General features: G+C 52.8%; 1 long non-coding RNA gene across 1 annotated transcript; it reads right to left on the bottom strand.

Moving 5' to 3' along the window:
- Positions 1-1,278: 1,278 nt before the first annotated feature.
- On the bottom strand, positions 1,279-6,059 carry LOC145720240 (uncharacterized). Its single transcript, XR_014143109.1, has 2 exons — positions 5,233-6,059; positions 1,279-4,508 (listed from the first exon to the last, which is right to left on the bottom strand). It is a non-coding gene; the product is annotated as an uncharacterized LOC145720240 (long non-coding RNA).
- Positions 6,060-8,890: the final 2,831 nt, after the last annotated feature.

Below are 8,890 nucleotides of genomic sequence, written 5' to 3'. Positions count from 1 at the left end.
CATCACTCCAATCTCTCTGCCTCCGTGGTCACTGGGGCGTTCACGTGGCCTTCTATGGGTATTCGTCTTCTTTTCTTATAAGGACACTATTTGGGATGCTCAGTTGGTTAAGCACCTGCCTTCGGCTCAGGTCATGGTCCCAGGGTCCCTGCTTGTGTGCTCTCTGCCTCTCCCTCTCTCTCTCTTTCCCTCTCTGACAAATAAATACATAAAATCTTTAAAAAAAAAAAAAAAAGGACACTATTCATCAGAATTAAGACCCACCTGGATAAATCCAGAATGAACTCATCTCAAGATCTGTCACTTAATTACATTGGCAAAGACCTTTTCCCAGATACAGTCACATTCAGAGATTCTTGGTGGACATATCTTTTTTTTTTTTTTTAAGATTTTGTTCATTTATTTGACACAAAGAAAGAGAGAGAGAAAGAGCACAAGCAGGGGGAGCAGCAGACAGAGGGAGAAGCAGCTCCCTGCTGAGCAGTGAGCTCGACGTGGGACTCGATCCCGGGATCCTGGGATCATGACCTGCGCTGAAGGCAGGCGCTTAACCAACTGAGCCACCCAGGCACCCCTGGATCTATTTTTTGGGTCCACTGTGCAATCCATTGTATTATGTCCCTAGGAATCTTCCATGGTCATAAATAGCACAACCCCTGTGTTACCTGGGTTTTCTTCCTAGCACTAAGCATCGCATGCTTCCTTGCATGATTATTTGTCTCTGGCTCTCTCCCCTGCTCTAACTGTAAGTCCCAGGAGGGCAGGCAGGGCTCTGTCTGCATTGTGCACTGCTGTATCCCCAGCCCCTAAAACCAGGCCTCACACACAGCAGGTGCTCAAATAAGGATTTGTTGAACGACTAAATAAAGACCAGAGGATGCCAAAGATTTACAGCTCTGTTTGGGTCATTCCTAAGAATTGTTACTAACAGCTCATGATGCTAGAAAGAAGTGAGAAGGTACATCAGGTATGCTCATGGCACAGAGGCAAGTGGCTTGGCTTCTCAGAGCCAACGTGGAAAAGTTGGACTGGGTGACTCGGCCACTTGGCAGTTGCATGGCCTCTGGCGAAGTTCCTTTCCTGGGGCGCCTGGGTGGCGTGGTCGGTTGAGCTTCTGTCTCTTGGTATCAGCTCGGGTGGTGATCTCTGAGGTCGACCCTGCATCGGGCTCTGCCCTGAGCCCAGAGTCTGCTTGGGTTTTCTTTCCCTCTGCACCTCCCCTCCCCATGAATAAATACATTTAAAAAAGAAAGAAAGAGATTCTTTTCTTGCTAAGGCCCTTTTTTAAAATTAATTTTATTTATTTGAGAGAGAGAGCACTAGTTGGGGGGATCGACAAGCAGAGGGAGAAGCAGACTCCTCGCCGAGCAGAGAGCCCAACGGATCCCAGAACCCTGGGATCATGACCCGAGCTAAAGGCAGACGCTTTACCAACTGAGCCATGCCTTTTGGCTCAGACCAGGAGAATCCATGGCAGGAACGCCACCTGCCCTGCCTCTCCTGACCAGAGGCACCCTCTCTACTGCCTCTCCAGAGCTTGGGACTTCCACAGCTGAGCGGCATCCCCCCGGAGGTAAATGGACAGGATCTGGGTCCAGCCCTCACCTTGGGCAGGAACTCCGCTCACCCTTAGCCATCATTTGCTGTGTAAGAAAGAAGGTCCCCAAAAGCATGACATCCAGGATAGTGCTTCTAATGGGGGGAGATTTTGGAGGTTGGGGCTGGTAGGCTCCACGTGGGGATGCGGGGGTCCCAGAAGATGATTCTCTACTCAGAGGGGTGGGCAGCCAATGTAAGTGAAGGGGTTTTGGCAGGAGCCGAATGGAGCAAATTCAGCAAATTGGCCTTTCACGCCCCGTTCCCCTGATACACTCTGATCTGGCAATATGGAGAGAAACAAGAAAGAAAACCCATGCCATCCAGCTTCTGCTCTGTCCCTACATCACCTCGCTGCATTCTCAAAAGTACTCCCATTCATTGTGCAAACAGGTAAACCGAGGCCCAGAGAAGTGAGTCACCTGAAGCAGCGTCACCCAGCATACGAAGCTCCGGGCGAGTGCTGCCTTTCAACACCACACCCTGCATGGTGTCTCTGCTGTGGGTCCTCCGGCCTTCACACCTGCTGTTCCCCAAGCCTGGGGCGCTTCTCGGCTCTGATGAACTCACTCGTCCTCCCAAGTCTAGCTCATGTGTCCTCTTCTCTGGGCAAATATCCCGAGAGGTGCCCTGCTGTCCCCGTCTCCCCCCCCCCCCACGCCCGGCACTGCGATGCGTTAGCTGCCCTGTCTGTCGTCCCCACGAGTCTCTTTATCTCCAGCCCCTCGCGCCCAGCTGATGTCTGTGCTCCACAGGGGCTTGTGGAACCAGGCTCCAGGCCTGACCCAAATGCCACCTCCTCCAGGATGCCCTTCTGGGGCCTGTGAAGGAAGAGTGAAGCCTTCCTCTCTACCAAGAACTCCACTGACCCGCCTCTGAAAAACCCTACCCGATAGCGGTCTGCCCTTCTTCGCAGGATCTATTCCTGTTTGTTTGCTTGTCTATTGCCTGTCCTCCCTAAGACGATGTTGGGACCCGGCCCAGAACAGAGCTTGGTGCACAGAAGATGCTCGAGGAAGAAGACCGTTCCCAGTGCGCAGCAAGGGTCCCTGGTCGGGGAGGGCCCTCAGGCCTGTTGGAGCCCTAAGAACGGACCTGGGCCTCCCATCTCTCCCCTCCCCAGACCTTCGAGCTGGAAGGGCCCGGATGCCCTCCCAACCTAACCCTCATGTAGGAGTGGAGACGCAAAGCCCAGAGAAGGTGAGTGGTGTGCCCAAGCTCACACAGCAGAAGTCGACTGACACCCCGTTCTCCTGACTCCATGCCCACTGATTCCTCCTCTCTTCCAGGTTGCCTTCTGTGTCTTCCCCCAGTAAAGCATTCGGCTCTTTCTGGAAGCCACCCTCTCCCCCTGGATTTTACCCACTCACCGGGCACCCGGCCAGGAGGTTTCTGGTGGAGAGTTGCTGGTGGGGAAGCCACTCAGACGCGGGTCTGAATTCTTCCTCTCACGCCTGCCAGTGAAGGGACCTGAGCAAATTGGGTCAAACTTTTTTTTTTTTTTTTTTTAATTTTTAAGGTGTTTTTTTTTTTTTAGGATTTTATTTTTTTGATAGAGAGAGACACAGCGAGAGAGGGAACACAAGCAGGGGGAGTGGGAGAGGGAGAAGCAGGTTTCCCGCGGAGCAGGGAGCCCGATGCGGGGCTCGATCCCAGGACCCCGGGATCATGACCGGAGCCGAAGGCAGACGCTTAACGGCTGAGCCACCCAGGCGCCCCTGGTCAAACTTTTTTTTAATTGTAGTAAAATACACGTCTCATAAAATTACTCTCTCAGCCATTTCTAAGTATACAGGTCAGTGGTACTAGACACATTCACAATGTCACGCAACCACCACCACTGTGCATCTCCATAATCTTCATCTTGCGAAACGAAAACTGACCGAGGGCAACACTCCCCGTTCCGCCCTCCTCCGCCCGCAGCCCTCGGCAGCCACCGTCTCCTTTCTGTTTCTAGGAGTTTGACTCGTCTGGAGACCTCATGTAAAGTGGAAGCATCCAGAATGTGTCTTTCCACGACCGGCTTACCTCACTGAGCACAACGTCTCCAAGCGCCATCCACGGTGCTGTAGGTGCCAGGATGCCCTTCCTTTTTAGGGCTGAGGAACGTTGCACCACACGGACGCACCACACTCGGCTTATCGGCTCGAGCGTCCGTGGATGGTCACTTGGGTGGCTTCCACCTCTCGGTTATTGTGAATCATGCTGCTGTGGTTCATTTCTTTTTAAGGCTTATTCCTCACTTGAGAAATGGTGTCCCTTGGGCGCCTGGGTGGCTCAGTTGGTTAAGTGACTGCCTTCGGCTCAGGTCACGATCCTGGAGTCCCGGGATCGAGTCCCGCATCGGGCTCCCTGCTCGGCAGGGAGTCTGCTTCTCCCTCTGACCCTCCCCCCTCTCATATGCTCTCTCTCTCATTCTCTCTCTCATAAATAAATAAAATCCTTACAAAATAAAAAAAAGAGAGAGAGAAATGGTGTCCCTGTCCTCATATGCTTACATGAATTCGTTTGCCTGCTATTTGCTTCACGAGCCACGGAGGCCTTTCTAAACAGGAGGAGAACGCTAGCATCTGCTGGGCACTCACTGCGTGCCATGGGCAATTTTGTGGGCTCTCCGTGTACTTACGAAGCAAATGCTTCACAGTCCTTTGAGGCAGATGCCTTCACCAAAGCAGGGTCGGCCACGTGGCTGGGATTATCCCTCCCACCCGCCGAGTGCAGTGTGTTCACGGATCCACAGGGGGCTGTCCTCACAAGCCACCACCACAGGCCCAGTGGAAGGGGGGGGGGGTCAGTTCCAGTTGTCCTGGGGAGGAAGACGGAGAAAGATGCTAGAAGGTTCTGCAGTTCATCTACTTGGCCAGAAGATGCCCACTTGTTCCTGCAAAGTAGATTTCTGTTCGACCCATATTCTGAAAAACAAAACAACAAAACCCATATAGGAATTACGTGAAAACTCCTATTTCATACATCTCTTTGGGGGAAAAAAAGTCTAGAAAACCCTACATTCTGTCCAGTTGACACCATCAAAGGGAATATCAAACATTATGTTCACAGGGATGTGTTCATTTAACACCTAAACCATCAGAACCCGTCCCCTAGGGGCGTCTGGGTGGCTCAGTCAGTTGAGTGTCTGACTCTTGATTTCGGCTCAGGTCATGATCTCAGGGTCATGAGATCGAGCCCCTCGTCCGGCTCCATGCTGGATGTGGAGCCTACTTGGGATTCTCTACCTCCCTCTCCCTCTCCCTCTCCCTCAGCCCCTCCCTAGCCCTGCTCACATGCACGCTCTCGCGCTCTCTCTCTCTCTCTCAAAAAAAAAAAAAAAAAAGGACCCATCACCTAACTCATTTCCACAGTCAGATGGGGGGAAAGCTGGATGTATCTCCATGGAAACCTTGCCAGCAGGGGGAAATTGCCCTAAAATGACCACACCCTGTGTCCGTCACACACCCTTCCCATTTGTGGCTTGATTTATAGCAGCGCCGGGACCGTTGGAATCTCTGCCTTGAGACCATCTGGCCTAATTACCCCTGTGGCTGGCACAGGACCAGAAACTGGTGTTGGTGTTGAGGCAGAGGTCCCGGTGGGTCCTCAGAAGAGCCCTCTCCCGTGCAACCCCAAAGTCTCAGCTACCTTCCGGGCCTCGTCCGCGTTGGCTGATAGAATTGTCAGCTGCACCAGGCTTGAAGAAATCAGCCGGTTCTTTGCATCCAGGAAACAAATAAACAGACCTCTTTTACCCCTAAGCAGTTGGCAGTTTGGGGAGGAAGCGAAGCATTTATTCCTCGTTACTCTTTTCTGTAAAGGAGAGGATAACAGAGCTAGAACTACCTGCTCACGGACAACAATTCTCCTTTCTTGCGAGCCTACTGTGAGCCCGGTATTCGCACCCATCCACTCTGTGCCAGCCCTAACTACTGTGTCTCCCATGTGACCTACTTCTGGGAACCCTTCCCTGCTACCCCCCACCGCCAGGCTGGGGGAGAGGTCTCTCTCGCAGCATCCCCTGCATGCTAGCCCAGGGACCGCAGACACCAGCTCACCACCTGGGCAGAGTCCCCTAAGGTAGAGCTGTGTGACCTTGAACAAGTCACGCAGGGGCCCGGGCTCCTGGTGGGAGTAAGCAGAGACCAGCAGGGGCATGAATTCTGACAGCCAGAGAGAGCCATCAGGTAGAGCTGCAGGTGCTAGAAACTGGCGGTTGGTAAAGAGGCCTCCACGGCATCTAGAGGGAGCATACAGGGACGAGACGGTGGATCGAGGCCGTGGTGTGACTGTCTGGTTGATTTCCAGAGTCCACAGTCTTTCTAAGATGCTGATCCAACATTTCACCCCCTGCTCTGCCGACTCTCTTGGCTCTGCATTGCCCCGCAGTCCCATCCTGCCTCTCCTGTGATGGGCTCTGCCTGCTTCCCCAGCCCAACCCTACATCCTGCCCCACAGGCACCCACCCTCCCCATGCACCCAGCCGTTCGCACTTCTCCGTGGCTCATACTCATCACACCTCTCTGCCTTTGCAAATGCTGTTCCCACTGCCTGGAATGCTTCCCACACCTCTTCTTAACTACTGTGTCTCCCATGTGACCTATTTCTGGGAACCCTTCCCTGCTACCCCCCCACCGCCAGGCTGGGGGAGAGGTCTCTCTCGCAGCATCCCCTGCATGCTAGCCCCTCTTGGGCCCCCACCTCACGGTGCTGGGCTCGACATGAGCTCCTGGGGGCGGGGCAGCTGTGCCTGACTCGGCTCTGCCTCCTGGGCACCCAGCCCAGGGCCTGGCACGCACGGGCTCAGGGGAAGACTCTGCTCTACAGAACCCGAGTCATGGGAAAGGCACGCGTTGCTGCCCACAGCCCAGCCCCTGGCCTCTCCACCCGGCTATTTTTATTTCTTCCCCCTGCAGAGCTGAGGCCTGCAGGGCAGGTTCTCAAACCGAGCCAGTGAGACCAGCCAGGCAGAGTGAAGGCACTTGCGGGTGCTGCCCCAGCCGGAGGCAGCCGCAGGGGCCGTGGGGGCTCCTCCTCCGGAGCACAGCGCCTTGACCTCGGCCGGAGAACTGAACCTTAGAGCCACCAGGGACCGCAGACTCCAGCTCACCGCCTGGGCAGAGTCCCCTAAGGTAGAGCTGTGTGACCTTGAACAAGTCACGCATGTCACCTCCTCTGCCAGATGGGTGGGGTCTAGCCCTCTTTTGCAGATTATTCTGAGGATCAAATGATAAGGCGATAAGTCTAACTGGAATGTCAGGTTAAATAGGGAAAACAGTCACATGATTCAAAATGCAAAATCTAGAAAGGCGTATTCACAGAACCACAATGAGCTATCACCTCACACCTGTCAGAATGCCTAAAATCAAAAACACAAGAAACAATGCTGGCAAGGATGTGGAGAAAGGGGAACCCTCGTGCACTCTTGTTGGGAACGCAAACTGACGCAGCTACTCTGGGAAACAGTATGGGGGTTCCTCAGAAAGTTAAAAATAAAAGTACCCTACGATCCAGTAATCACACTACTGGGTATTTATCCAAAGGATACAGAAACACGAATTCAAAGGGATACATGCACCCCCATGTTTATTGCAGCATTATTTACAATAGCCAAACTATGGAAGCAGCCCATTGTCCATTGATTGGTGAACGGATAAAGCAGCAGTATATATAGTCAATGGAATAGTACTCAGCCCTAAAAAAGAACGAAATCTGGCCATTTGCAACGACATGGATGGAACCAGAGGGTATTATGCTAAGCGAAGTAAGTCAGAGAAAGACAAGTACCATATGATTTCAATCATAGGTGGAATTTAAGAAACAAAACAAAGGAACAAAGGAAAAATGAGACAAACAGAAAACGAGATTCTCTCTCTCTCTTTTTTAAAGATTTTATTTATTTGACAGAGAGAGACAGAGCGAGAGAGGGAACACAAGCAGAGGGAGGGGGAGAGGGAGAAGCAGAATCCCTGCTGAGCAGGGAGCCCGATGCGGGGCTCGATCCCAGGACCCTGGGATCATGACCTGAGCCGAAGGCAGACGCTTAACGACTGAGCCACTCAGGCATCCCGGAAAACGAGACTCTTAACTCTAGAGAAACAATCTGATGGTTACTGGAGGGGAGGTGAGTGTGGGGAAGGGGGAAACAGGTGTTGGGGATGAAGGAGCGCACCTGTCATGATGAGCACCGGGTGATGTATGGAAGCGTTGAATCACTATATTGTACCTGAAATCCATATAACACTGTATGTTGACTATGCTAGAATTAATTTTAAAAATATATAATTTGGGATTGTCATAGCAAAAAAAAAAAAAAAAAGGAGTATTTTACTCAGTGCCAATCCAGTCCTCATCCCTAGGCAGCCAGCTGGCTAGCTTCCCTAAAGTCTGCCAGTGTAGCTGTTTTTTCTCTCGCTCTCCTCCTTCCCTCCCTCCTTCCCTCCCCCCTTCCCTCCCCTCCTTCTATCTCTCTCACACAGAGAGCCGGAGGTTGTTTATCAGAATATATGTGTGTGTGTTTATACTTATACACACACACACATATCACCACGGTGGAGAACCTGAACTGCGCCCCGTGCTTTGGCATGCAGTCGGTGCTCAAAAGTGGTAGCTTTTACGCCTCACTGCCTGTCATCATCAGCTTCCTAACCACCCGCGGTCAGCTCCTGTGCATTGAGTGAGCAGCTACCAGGCACTGTGCTAGGCTCCCTGCAAATCTTATCTCCATTTTACGGATGAGGAAACGGAGGCTCAGGGAAGCTGGGTGACTTGGCCAAAGTCACATAGCTGGCTGGTGGTAGAGTGAGGAATCAGGCCCCAGTTTGGAAGCTCAAAGTCGGTGCTCAGGGCCACTGAGCTTCCCTATCGAGGCCACTGTGCTGCCTGACCCCACACGTGCTCGGGACAAGCGTCCCTGGTTCCAGGTATGACAGGTGCACCGAGGCTGTCCTTGTGCAGGCTTCACATCCTTTGGACGATCAATAGGGAGGAGGGTATCTACCCAGCCTCCCACACATCTGACAGGGCCTTATCTTCCTCCTGGAGTGACCAGCGTCAGGCTGGAGGATCCATGCTAGGCAGCCCTCCCCCGTGTGATGCCCTAACACCCAGAGAGTACAGGGATTAGCGCTAAGTCACACAGCAAGGGAGTGGCAGGCCCAGAGCCAGAATGGAAGCCAGCCCTGCCCAACCCCGTCATATGGGAAATGTTTAATCAGTGCTGCAAAGGGCGCTGACCTGTGCCTTATCAGGGTACCCCGAAACATCGCTGGGATTCCCAGTCCCAGGTCTGGAACCCTCTCATGAA

Source organism: Leptonychotes weddellii, chromosome 2, assembly GCF_054177405.1.
Source record: "Leptonychotes weddellii isolate Sample4059 chromosome 2, ASM5417740v2, whole genome shotgun sequence".
NCBI classification, from domain to species: Eukaryota; Metazoa; Chordata; class Mammalia; order Carnivora; family Phocidae; genus Leptonychotes; species Leptonychotes weddellii.
This window is presented reverse-complemented; position numbering and strand designations above follow the sequence as displayed.